Source organism: Vulpes vulpes, chromosome 13 (assembly GCF_048418805.1).
Source record: "Vulpes vulpes isolate BD-2025 chromosome 13, VulVul3, whole genome shotgun sequence".
NCBI classification, from domain to species: domain Eukaryota; kingdom Metazoa; phylum Chordata; class Mammalia; order Carnivora; family Canidae; genus Vulpes; species Vulpes vulpes.
This window is the reverse complement of record NC_132792.1, coordinates 149932922-149946309: the sequence shown is the minus strand read 5'-3', so window position 1 is coordinate 149946309 and position 13388 is coordinate 149932922.

The following is a 13388-nucleotide window of genomic DNA, read 5'->3' as shown; positions in this document are numbered from 1 at the left end:
GCCTCCAGAACTGTGACAGAATAAATTTCTATTGTTCTAAGCCACTGATTTGTGGTACTTTGTTCTCGAAGCCCTAGGAAACTAGTACAGTCTTCAGAGCAAATAATCCACACAGCGAGAGCCTCAGGAATCAGTTGACTGACTTATGGAGCCCTTGGTCAGTGTAAAAACCTTACCTCTCAGAGTTTTTCTTTCTCCATTACCTCATTTTTACCTCATGAATACTTGGTGACCCAGGGCAGATTTTATTATCACTCATTTTACAGATGGCAAAATCTGGAGCTCAGGATGTAAATCATTTACCCCAGGTCATTTGTTAAGTGTCTCTGTAGCTTAGAAGAAAACAGTGAGTAATAGAAATTCAAAGTCAGTTCTGCCCCTGACTAGATGTATAGGGCCTTTGGTGAGTTACCCAATCCCCAAGGGATCTGAACTTCGGAATTTCAAGTATAGTTACATTTGTTTAAAGAATATTAAAAATTACCTTAAATCCTAAAAAAAAAAAAAAGAAGAAGAAGAAGACCATAATTTCAGAATTAAAGGCACGTCTTTTAAATAGAGTACATCTAGTTAATTTTTTTTTAACTCACTACATTGTCCTTCCTTCCATCCCCACCCCCATCCCCCAGAAAACAGATATAAGGATTGGCATTTGGGAACCACTTCTGAAATCTCTCTAGGCCTCATTTAGCTTATCAGAGAGTGTTGGATTTCTCCTTGATTCCCTTCTACCACTTAACATTTTATGATTCTCTGACCCAAGCCCAGATTCTCTTTCTACTAACAAATCTGGAAACAGGAACCCCTGTGTCTGGATGGCGACGACAGCCAGAATGCTCTGGTCAGAGGAATGTCCAGGTCGTCCTGGTTGAATGAGTGTCCCAGGTTCTGTGCTGAGACCACACTATACCCTGCTGTATTCTGAGAGAGAGCAACCAAGAGTTGTTTTGGTGGCGTGTCAGGTAAGCCGTGAGAAGAACTGACTCCCTCTTAGGAAGTGACCCCTTCATATTTGAAGCAAAACAGTGTGGGATTTGATGTGCAAACGGCAGCCTGATTTCTCCCTGCCCCTCCTGCCAGCAGGCTGGTTCTGGCTGGCTTCTCTCTCACCCTGAGCTAGAGGTCTCCTTGGCCCTGCAGGCCATCAGTTCCCCTTGCTGCTCTAGGTCACCTGTTTGGAAAAGCCAACCTGGAGAATCCATGCTTCCACACACAGGCTGCCACCGTGCTAAGCCTGAAGCTTGAATGTGCCTCTTAGGTAAGATCATCAGTGATAATAATAATAATAATCTTCTGCACAGTTTTTGAAGGATTTTTAAATCCGCTTTTTTAAAGATTTTATTTATTCATGAGAGACACAGAGAGAGGCAGAGACATAGACAGAGGGAGAAGCGGGCTCCCTGCAGGGATCCCAATGCGGGACTCGATCCCAGGGCCCCAGGATCGAGACCTGAGCGGAAGGCAGATGCTCAACCACTGAGCCACCCAGGTGCCCCAAAATCCAGTATCGTCTTTCCATGATATCAGTGCTCAGGGAGATCTTCATGAAAGAAATGGGGCCGGAAGGGTACCCTGCAAAGGCAGGCGGTATTTGAACCAGGAGTTAGGGATGGGAAGGATGGGAATGGGATGTGGGGTGGCTGGAGGACAGAAGGAGCTGTGCTTACAGCTGGGAAAAGCCCTGCCTGAAGGAGGCACTGAACTCCCCCAGGGACAAGAGGAGATGAGCCCAGAGTGTGGAGATATCACAGGCTTTGGAGGCAGCCTCATTGGGGGTCAGACCCCCATTGGGTTGCTTACAGGACTGCTTTGGAGGCAGCCTCATTGGGGGTCAGACCCTCATTGGGTTGCTTACGGGAGTGCTTCCCCCTATCTCCTGCCCCCTCGCTGTGAGGAAAAGCTCCCCAAGGCCAGAAAAGTTAACTAATCCTGAAAGGTCAGGAAAGGGCAGGAACAGAATGAGTCTGATAGGGATTCTCTGTATTAAAAAGTTGTTTAGGGCAGCGGTCACACTGACTCCACCCTCTCAATCTTCTGACCTGTTTGGGTCCCTCCATCCCCCCCTTCCCGGCCCCCCAAGGAGAAGTTCCAGAGTAGCAAAAATCCAAGGAAATCAACAGACAAACTTGACCCCTCCAAGGCCATTTGACCAAACCACCAAGCCAAAGAATAGTCCTGCCGCCCCCCCTCCATGATCTCAGGCGGGGTCCACAATAAGGACTGAGGAAGTGACCTGCTCTCAGGAAGCGGGTGGACAAGTGACCTAAGAGTCAGCCCTTCCCTTCTTGGAAGGAACTTATCATCTAAAGAAGGAAAGCTTTAAAATGCACTCCTTTTTCAGTGCAGAAGGAAAAGGAGTGGAGGAAGAATTTAGTGTCCTACAATAGTTTCTAGAATATAGAGGAAAAACTTTTTCTACAAATGGATACCTGCTCCCCACAATCTGAGCGGAGATTCTGCAGCTTTAAAGAGACCTTTCTCTAGGGGCACCTGGGTGGCTCAGTCAGTCCAGCATCCGAGCATCTGAGCCTCCAATTTCTTGGTTTTCAGTCAGGTCTTGATCTCAGTGTCACGGGATCAGGTTCCACATCAAGCCTCGCAGAGCCTGCTGGAGATTCTTCTCTCTCTTGCTCTCCCTCCATCCCTCCCGACCTCTCTCAAAATTAAAAAAAAAAAAAAAAAAAAAAAATTAACAGAGATCTTTCTCTAGAAAATTTACCTTCTACTTTTATAATTGTCCCAATTGAAACCTAGAGGAATTTTTTATCATATATGATGTTGATATGTTTATTTCTTCATCTGTTTTGTTGCCCATCATCTCCTGTTGCAGCTGTTGAGATTCAGACTTGGCAGTATGTGTCGAGATGAGGCGTGTCACCCTAGGAACCAGAGGAAGATTGGGAGCAAACTCCTAATTAATATGTATTTGGTTTGCCATGACTTTATTTGAATTTGCATTTCTTTTGTGAAAGTAATATTTATATGTATACCCCTTTCAACTTTGTGTTTTGATTATGAAAGTAACTTAAGTACCCATTGGAGAGTTTAAAATGAATACAGGTTCAAAATAAAATAATAAAGTAAAATAAAAACTTCCTAGTATGGTCTTGTTCTCCTCCCCAGATACACTCATGGTAATTAGCTCCTTATACATTCTTTTATAAAAAAAAGCATTTATGTAACTATGAGAGTATATCCTTTCTCAAAAACACACACAAATGGAATCGTACTATGCAGATTTTTATACATCTTGCTTTTTTTCACCTAAAAATCGTCCCTGGTGATTATTGTTTATTGATAGTGTGATCATATGTCCTAGTTTGTTTGCCTGGGACAGTCCTAGGTTACACCTGCTGTCCCAGCATACTTATCAATAGAATCCTTTCTACTCTCAAAAGAGATTTTGGTTTGGATAAAGCTTCTGGTCACTCTGCTTATCAGGCCAAATGGATCTTTTTTGCTTTCCGTAAGTTCATGGAATGTTACACCATGGATAGCTCAAATGTAATGAATCACCCATCTGTGGAAACTTAAGTTATTTCTTGTTTTTAATGACTAGAAGCCATTCAGCAGAGAGCCTTCTGTATACTTACCTTCAAACTCTTGTGAAGGCACAAGTGCAAGATAAGTTCTTAGCAGTGAAAATTGCAGGGGCTCAAGGATTTGTGCCTTTTATATATTTTTCTGTGAAAATATTTTTTTTCCTTTCTAAGTGTGGTATTATACTCTGTTATATAAATATATCACAATTTCTTTATCCACTTTTTACATTTTGGACATTCTAGCTAAATACCTCTCCAAAAAGGAGGAACTGCAGGCAGAAAAACCAGCCCAGAGTCACCCAGATCCTCCCACACGTCTTCACTGGACTTCTGACCAACCAGATCATGATCCCCCCTCACCTGATTACAGCAGGCTCTCATCTGACCCATCCTCTCCTCCTGCAAGTACCCAGTACACTTCCTCCAGGAAGCACTGCCTGGCTCCCCAGCTGTGCTCACTGAGACTGGGATGGGGCCCCTTGTACTCCCCAGCATCCACTACTTCTCCAATCACCACACTCATCACATTGAACTATAATTTCTCCTTTAAAAAAAAAAAAGAAGATTTATTTATTTAAGAGAGAAAGGGGTAGGGCAAAGGGAAAGAGAGAAAGAATCTCGAAGAGACTCCCTACTGAGCCTGGAGCCCTACATAGGGCTCGATCTCAGAACCCTGAGATCATGACCTGAGCTGAAATCAAAAGTCAGATGCTTAACCAACTGAGCCACCCAGGCATCCCCATAATTTCTTAATTCCCATCTTCCCACTTGAACTCTGTGTTAGTTTCCTATTGCTACCATTGCAAATGACCACAAACTTAATGGCTTAAAACAACACAAATGTATTATCTTGCAGTTCTAGAGGTCAGAAGTCTGAAATAGGTCTCACTTGGGTAAAAAGAAGGTGTGAGGTGTTCCTTCTGAAGATTCTAGATAGAATCTGTTTTCTTTTTTCCAGCATCTAGATAGTGCTCTTATTCTTTGGATCATGGCTCCTTCCACCTTCAAAGGCAGCAATGACCAGTTAAGTCTCCCTTACATCACATCACTCTGACACTGACTCTCTGTCTCCTTCTACATTTAAAGATCCTGTGATCACATTAGGCCCACCTAAATAATCCAGATTACCCTCTCTATTTTTTTGTTTTAAATAATCTCTTCTCCCAGTGTGGGGCTTGAACTCATGATGTCAAGATCAAGAGTCACATGTTCTACCAACTGAGTCAGCTAGGTGCCTTATACTCTATTTTGAAGTCACTTGATTAGCAATTTTAATCTCCTCTGCAGCCTTAATTCACTTTGCTGTGTTGCATAGTATATTCAAAGTATTCAAGGATTAAGACATGGACATCTTTGGGGGCCATTATTTTGCCTACCACAAACTCCAAGCTCTGCAAAGACAGAAAACATTTCATAGTCTCTGTTGCATCCCCAGTACCTGGAGCAGGTTAAGTATTGAATAACTGTTTCTCAATTCACTGCTTCCTGCCCTGTGTGATTCTTGAGGGTCTAGTCAAGAGAGGTGGCTCTAGGAGTGCCTGGGTAGCTCAGTTGGTTGGGCATCTGCCTTCAACTCAGGTCATGATCCCAGGGTCCTGGAATTGGCCCCACATTGGGCTCCCTGCTCACCAGGGAGTCTGCTCCTCCCTCTCCCTTTTACCCTCCCCCCTGCTCATGTTGCTCACTTGCTCTCTCCCAAATAAATAAATAAATAAATCTAAAAAAAAAGAGAGAGAGCTGGCTCTAGGGCTCCTCTCAAAGTGGGCAAGAAAACCTTGTAGAAGCTGGACAATACTTTTACAAAAGACAGGGGGGCCATCATAGGTGTCGTTCAAGGCAGGGACCTTGTCTTTCATCTCTGTGTTCCCTAGCACAGAGAACCTGGCACACTTTGCAAACTCAATGTGTGTTTGTTGAGTGGGTCAGGGTGGGACAAGTCCAGTTGGGGAAGAAAAGCTAGCAGCAAGGTGTCCACTAGGGCACAGAGTCAAGGTGAGAGAGTTAGAAGTCAGTTGGGGGTCCCTCCTATGTGACCACAGGTTTCTGAGGCAGACAGTGCTATATCAGTGAGGCCCTGAGAGCCACTGGACAGTCAGGTCAGCAGCCAACAGACGAGGGAGTACAATCGTGGTTAGCAAGAGAAGAGACAGGGGCTGAGTTCAAGAACCTGGGCATGAATGTTGGTTAAAATGGAGGGAGCACGTCAGAAGCCTGCAGGCGGGTAGGAGCAAGCCCAACCATGCCAGATTCCTGCTCCATGCCCCCAGGTATGTATACTGTTGTTCTGTGCTGGGAACCAACTCCACCTAGCCACAAGCCCCTGGACGGTGCCCATGACACGGGAGCAGTAGCAGCTGCTGAGGGACTCTAACGCAGACCTGACCTGGGGGCAACACAGCAAGCAGCAGCAATAGTAGATACAAAGCTGAGTATGACAGAGTCATGGCCCTTGCAAAGTCACAGTCTGGGACAGCAGCCAGGCACTAACCCACTATTATGCAAGGTATTAGATTAGAATAAAAGGGGACTAAACTAAAGGTCTTTACAAAAAAACAAACAAAAAGGGTGTCATTTACTCTTCCCAGTAATGCATGTGGTAGATATTATTTCTTCCATCTTGTAGATGAGAAATGTGCAGCTCAGAGAGGGAGGGTAATTTGCCCAAGGTCACATAGCTGGTAAATAAGTGGTAGAACCAAGATACAACCTCCAATTTTTCTTACTCTTAAGCCTACACTTTTAAACTCTGTTCCATAAAAGCAGAGACTGTTTTGCTGTATTGCGGAGCATAGCACCAAACATACCATTCTTATGCCCCAGTACTTGGCACACATTCCTTTTATAGCTCTATTTTAGCTAAGCTCTTGGTAGAATAAGCACATTTCACTCATGCCAAACAGGACTTGAAACAGGATAGCTTTATGTTTCTGAGCTTCCTTTCCTACCAAACTATGAGCTTCTGGGAGAAGGAACTACGGTAGTCCCCCCCACACACACACACCCCTTTTACTGCTTTTTTGCTTTTCCAAGGTTTTAGTTACCCACAGGCAACTGTGGTCTGGAAGTAGATGATCCTCCTTCTGATATATCATCAGGAGGTCAGTAGTAGCCTAATGCTACATCACAATGCCTACGTCATTTATCTTGTTTCATCTTACCACGTAGGCATCTTATCATCTCATGTCATCAGAGGAAGGGTGAGTATGATACAATAAGGCAGTTAGAAAGAGAGAGACCACATTCACATTGATTTTAGTTATACTGTTATAATTGTTCTATTTTATTATTGGGTAGGTTGTTAATCTCTTGTGCCTAATTTATAAACTAAACTTTATCATAGGTGTGTATGTATAGAAAAAACAGTATATACAGAATTCGATAATATCCACATTTTCAAGCATCCACCAGGTGTCTTGGAACATATCCTAAATGGATAAAAGCAAGCTACTGTATATCGTCTTAACCTTTTAGCCTAGCACACAGTAAGTGTTCAGTAACTGAGTATGAGTAAGTGGAGTTTAACCTGATAGTGTTGTAAATCTGTGGACAGGAGGGGTACAAAGGGGATCTGGGCTGGAATGATGGGGCCCCTCTTTTTCTTGTCAGTGTTAGTACAGTGTCTGGCACTTTAAAAGTACTAGTAAACATCAGCTACAAAAATGAACAGATGAGTGAATCCTGAATGTACCCTAGTTCTAGTTTATAACAGTAGAATCCTATCCACTCTGGGTAGTTCTAGAACCAATAGAGATACTGTTTTACATTCTGGGGACCCTCCCCAGCCCAAAGAATTTCACACTGTGTCTATAGAATCCCCCCACCTCCAAAGAAACTACATTTCAGTTCCAAGTAGTTGTACCACAATCATAAACATAACCACAAAGAATGGAAACAAACCACCAAAACACTACAAGTGGGAGGCCCAACTCCTCCCAACCAACCAGTCAAGAGTGTTTCCAAACAAACACAAAGGGGTTTACACCTGCTTCAGATCCTGCCAAGAGAATAGAAAGGAAACCCAAGAAAGTCAGACTGGCACCAAGTGAGAACCCAAACAGGATGTTTCCTAGAAGAGGAGAGATTCCAGGGATTAATAGTAGTAGGATATTGACCTAATTCTACAATCTTTAAGGGATATAATTGCATAGTCCAATGAATCATACAATTCAGGCACATCGTACAAGCAGAGATGATAATAACAACGGACTTTTATTGAGTGAATATGAGGTTCAATGCTAAGCACTCTTTAACATTAGCTCACTCTTCACGGCAGCCCAGAGACCTGCTAAGACTGGGCATTGAGGTAATTAAATCATGTGAACCAGCAAGGTAGGTGAGAGAAAAGTGAAGGTGAGCACAGTGCCACAGCTGATGGCAGGAAGTCCAGATGTCCACAGACGAGAGACCCAGTACCAGTATCTGCCAGACCTCCAACACTTTAAGCTGATGACTCCCAGACACCAGAGTCCTCTGGGGAAGTTTTCGAAAGACAGCTTTCTGGGTCCCTCTCAGACTGACTCAATCTGCATCTCTAAGCAGGGCTTAGAAATATATATATTTTAACCTATATTTTTAAAATCTATATTTAAAAATCTCTATTTTTAAAACAGCCACCCTGAATTCACTCTCATTCGTGTGTATGTTTGCAATATGCATGGGCCCTTAAGGAAAGTGCGAATGTTAAAGTAGTTCAGGACCCTGGACTGGCTTATTCCCAACTACTTTCCCTTAATATACCAGTTTTACCTGGTCCTGTGGCCCCTGGCTCTGAAACCCCAGCATTTGGGGTCCTATGGAGTTGGCGTTTCTCTGGGCTATACTGAGTTTTTGAATTTGAGTCAATTTGAAACTCCCTGGGACTAACTTGGCTCCCTTTGACATTTACTGCTACTCGGGTGGCTACGTCCTCCCACCCAGCTTTTGCATCCAGCCAAAGCAGTGCTGAGCCCTGTTAGTGAGGATGAGGGAAGGGACAATTTGAATTCAGAGTAACAACAATCAGAACGTCTCATAGTAAGACGAGGCCAACCAGTAAGAACTGGCCCAACCAAAGGCTTGAGATCTACTTTCTATTAGGAGAGGAATGAGTGCAGTCCTGAGCCTACAGAGAAGAGGATGCAAGTGAGGAGGACAATGAGAGGCCTGAACTTGAAGGTGGAGCTAGGACCATCTCGACAACACTCCCAGGTTCTGAGTCCTGTTCATGAGCCTTCATTTTGTATCAGTAACCATCTCCACCAACCCCTGTGTCTGGTCTTTACTACAGGTAAACCCCTCTGCTCGTTGTTGGCAACCAACCATGACCCACAGACAAAAATAGACTAGCTGGCCTCTACAAGCACTTTGCCTTCACTGATGAGAAACAAACGCCCATTTGGTTTACTTTCCCTTCAAAAGTCCAGGAAGCCTCTTGACAGAAGGTACTGGGAAGGTTTAGTGAAGGCCAAGGGTTTAAGTTTTGAAATCTAAACCATTTGACAGGTTCTGTAAAGGTGATGAAAGCCAAGAAACTTATGGTCAAATTGAAACCCTCCTACTTTATGTCTCACTAGATGTGGTAAGACATTCATCAAGAATGCTTACATGCAGAAAAATTCATGTGCAGTGAAGCAGGCTTGTGCTCCACAGAAAAAAAAAAGAGCTTTCTAATAGAGCCTTCTATCAGATGAAGAGTCAGCACTGGCAGGTGTGAAGTCATTTTTATTGGATATAACTCCAACTCATATCTGTCAGCCATGCCACAGGTAAGAGGTTGGAACAAGATGACATTTTGAGATATCTTCCAATCCCTACATCCATGACTCCGTGATCATTATCACCATAAACCTTGAAGGCTTGCCTGAGTACCTTTCCCAAATGGGCCTTGCACCAGAATACAGAGAATAAGTGGCTCAGGAAAGGCCTGGTTGAGAAGCAGAACTAGTCATATTTTAAGGAATATTTCTGCAAAATGCTAAGCCTATGATAACTTACCAATATATAATCCTAGGAATATTTCTGGATTTCAGTTATTGAGAATCCAAGTAGCCTCAGCTCTGAGCAATGTCTGCTCATCAGCTCTTTTTTGAGAAGAGTATCTGTCTTGTACATGTTCTTCTCCCTGTCTGCAAACACTTGGACCCTAGTTATCTGCATGTCTTGCTCCCTCTTTTCCTTCAAGTATTTGTTCAGTTGTCACCTTTGTAGTGAGGCCTTCCTAGACCATCCTATTTATCAGACTATCTTTTAATGGTAGTATTTAGACCACTTATATTTAGTGTAATTTTTGATACAACTGGGTTTAAGTCCAATCTGTTGCTACTTATTTTTAATTTATCCCATCTGTTCTCTGTTCCTTTTCATCTTCCTTCCTGCTTCTTTTATATATAGAAAAACATATTTTGTGTTCCATTATAAGTATTTCTCATGGGGTCTTGTTTATTTTAGTGGTTGCTCTAGAAATTACGATATACATTCATAACTTATCATAGGCATATTTTTGAAATAACATTATAATATTAAATCACTTCATGAATAAGATAAAAAAATACATAATAATACTTATTCCATTTCTGGCTTTCATATTATTATAGTATATATAGTACTATATTATAGTAGAGTATAGTTATTTCTACATATGTTATAAGCCCCACAAATTGTTAATATTTGGTTAAATGTCAATTGCATAGACTCATTGAATTTATACTCAATGACTTATAATCTATTATTATTATTATTATTATTATTATTATTATTATTTTGATCTTAAAATTGTCCCCCATTTGGTCAGTAGAAATCCCTTCAAGTTATCTCTTGTGTCCTTTTGGTATGTTAGTACTTTGTTACTTTTGGTAATAGGCCCTAGGATCATCTTATACTTCTCTGCCCTTACCCTGAAATTAGCCAATTCCCTTGATTCATTTTAATGCAAGGTGATATTCAAAAACCAGGATCTGGGTGTTCACTGTGCTCCTTCCTACTAGAGTCTCATTCATTGCTTCTAGGCCCCTGTACTCTCAGTGGACAGAACTAGGAAATATAAATATAATTATAAATATAAAGAAAAAACCACACATCTATATCTATTTCTATCTATTAAAAACCTTGAGATTTCACCAATACCTCCAATTCCAATCCAACATTGCAGGATTGATCTCAGCTTTCCCTTTTCCATACCTGTAACTCCCTTCACTAATAGCGAGAAATTGGCTTTCATTATCCTCAATATATTACATATATGCATAATCCACCAAATGTAACCAGTATCCTGGCTACTTTGGGGCCAGTCCTTGGTCCTGCAGTCCCACTGATTCCCACCAGTGACATCCTTGTTCTTGAGCTGCTCTAATCCCTGTTGGTCATGTTGGGGCAAAAACCTGTGCCCTATGAAGGGCTCAATAGCCCTGACATAGAACAAAAGAGATGGTTGCATTGTTTGAGACTGACGACCTGTAAAGAAGATGCACTGGGAAAATCAGGGACCTTGGATGCTAAGAATGCCAGAGCATATGCCATCATATACATGCAGGATGTAAAAGAAAAATATGTTAGGAGGTGTGCTGCATTGGTAGAAATGGAGGGGTGGAAGCACTGGAGATCCTGATAAAAATTAAGTTCTCTAGAGAACCCAGTCATTTCCAACTAGCTAGCCAAATGTCTGATTATATCTACACATGAACTGGGCTACAGTGATTCCACTGGAACTTTTACTGTCAAGTGGGTCACATCCGGGAGAATTGCCATTACACATTTTTCCAAACGGGCTACAGGTGCTTCCCCTCCAGTAAATTAAATCCTTAATAGCAGAACTAAAGGAAGCACATGTACACTCATACACAGACTGAATATAATACTGGCCCCCAATCAAAAATCATCAGGAAGTCAGACTTCAAGGCAAGCTCCTGTCCTGAAATGACTCTTTCATGATCAGATAGTGCAGGTATCAAAGAGAAAAGGCATAGATGGAGCTTTTGCAAGTGCCTGAACCCAGAAGGGATGAGGTTCTGAGAGACCAACTGGAAATCAGATCTGTTAATACCTGAATAAGTAAGTAAATGAGCTGGGCCTTGCAGACTAGGATTTCTGTAAATGAGAAGGAAAAGGAGTAGAATTCACATGTGAAGCAACTAAATCATGGATCCAGAGCAAGCCACAAACACACCAGAACTGTGTGACAGAAGGGTGGATGTATCTGCTACCCTAGAGGCAACATAGGTCAGGGCCTTGGCAAAGTCACATCTCTATCCGAAGCTAGTGTTTGGTACCGCTTGGTAGTAGCTGTGTTGTTAGTTTCCTTCTTCATTCCATATGGTGGCTAGTCGATATCTCCTCTCTCAGAAGACATGAACGTCCTCAATCTCCTGCCTCTGCACCTACAGAGTGTTGCATTTTTAAAACTATTTATTTATTTATTTATTTATTTATTTATTTATTTATTTATTTATTTTAAGTGATCTCTACACCCAACATGGGGTTCAAGCTCACAACGCTGGATTAAGAGTTGCATATTCTAGGTGGCTCCGTCAGTTAAGCATCTAACTCTTGGTCTCAGCTTGGATTGTGATCTTGGGGTCGTGGAATTGAGCCCTGAGTTGGGCTTTGTGCTCGGGACAGAGTCTGCTTGAGATTCTCTCTCTCCCTCTGCCCCTACCCCAGCTTGCCCTCTCGCTCTAAAATAAAAAATAAATAAATAAAAGCTTTAAAAAATGTGTGAGATGCATGCTCTACTGGCTGAGGCAAGCAGGTACCCCTGAATTATTGCATTTATACCTACTCACAACGTTTTTCCTTCCTTTTTTTTTTTTTTTAGAAGATTTTACTTATTTATTCCCGAGAGACACAGAGAAAGAGAGGGGCAGAGACACAGGCAGAGGGAGAAGCAGACTCCATGCAGGGAGCCTGATGCGGGACTCAATCCTGAGACTCCAGGATCACGCCCTGAGCCAGAGGCATATGCTAAACCGCTGAGCCACCCAGGGATCCCCAACTTTTTTCCTTCTTAATCACAGGAAGACATATCCTGTCCAAGGCTGATTCTTCAAACTGCACTCAGGCTCCCTTCCCATCTCCCCCACCCCCACCCCCCCACACACAATTATCACACTCAACCCTTTTAGGCTTTTTCAAAAGTCATGAAAGGCCAAATGTCTGTCCCATAAGGAGCACATGAAATATCAATCTTCTACAGTTTAGCACTTGCCCTTTTTAAAAATCTTTTCTTGAACAGCAAAACTTGTGTTGTTCTTGTTGTTAAATATCATCTTACATGTTTCTCTAATTATAAAGGTAGTTCATGTTCATTATAGAGTATTTGCACAAAACTGTACTGAAAAGAACCTTTGTAATCTTGCCACTCATTGGTGGATTTCCATGTGTATAGATCTATGTCTAACACTTAATAGCTGACATTTCCCTGAGTGCTTTCTGTGTGCCAGGCTCACCAGGATCCAGTGAGAGACATGCCCCCAGTTGTACATCGAGTCAGTGGCATAGTCTAGACTCAGTCCTAGGAAGTCTGGCTCCAGAGCATAAGCTCTTAAATTAGCTCCTTATGCCTCTACTTTTCACCCGAATCAGAATCATATTATTATAAGTAGAGGGAACATTATTCTGTATCACAAAATGTTTTAGAAATGTGATTTCTAAAGCATAACCAAGATTTTTTATATAATAGCTGGTCAGTTTCCATTCAGTCGTCAACCCACTGCACTTTTGCTCCCAGTCCTCACCACTCAACAATATAAACTGACCTCACAAGTGTTAAAGGTAACTTCTTTGATGCCATGTCCAATGGACAAGTTAAAACCATTCCCTTTCTTGACTCCCTGACAATATTTGACACCTTTATCCCTTCCTTCCTTCTGTAAT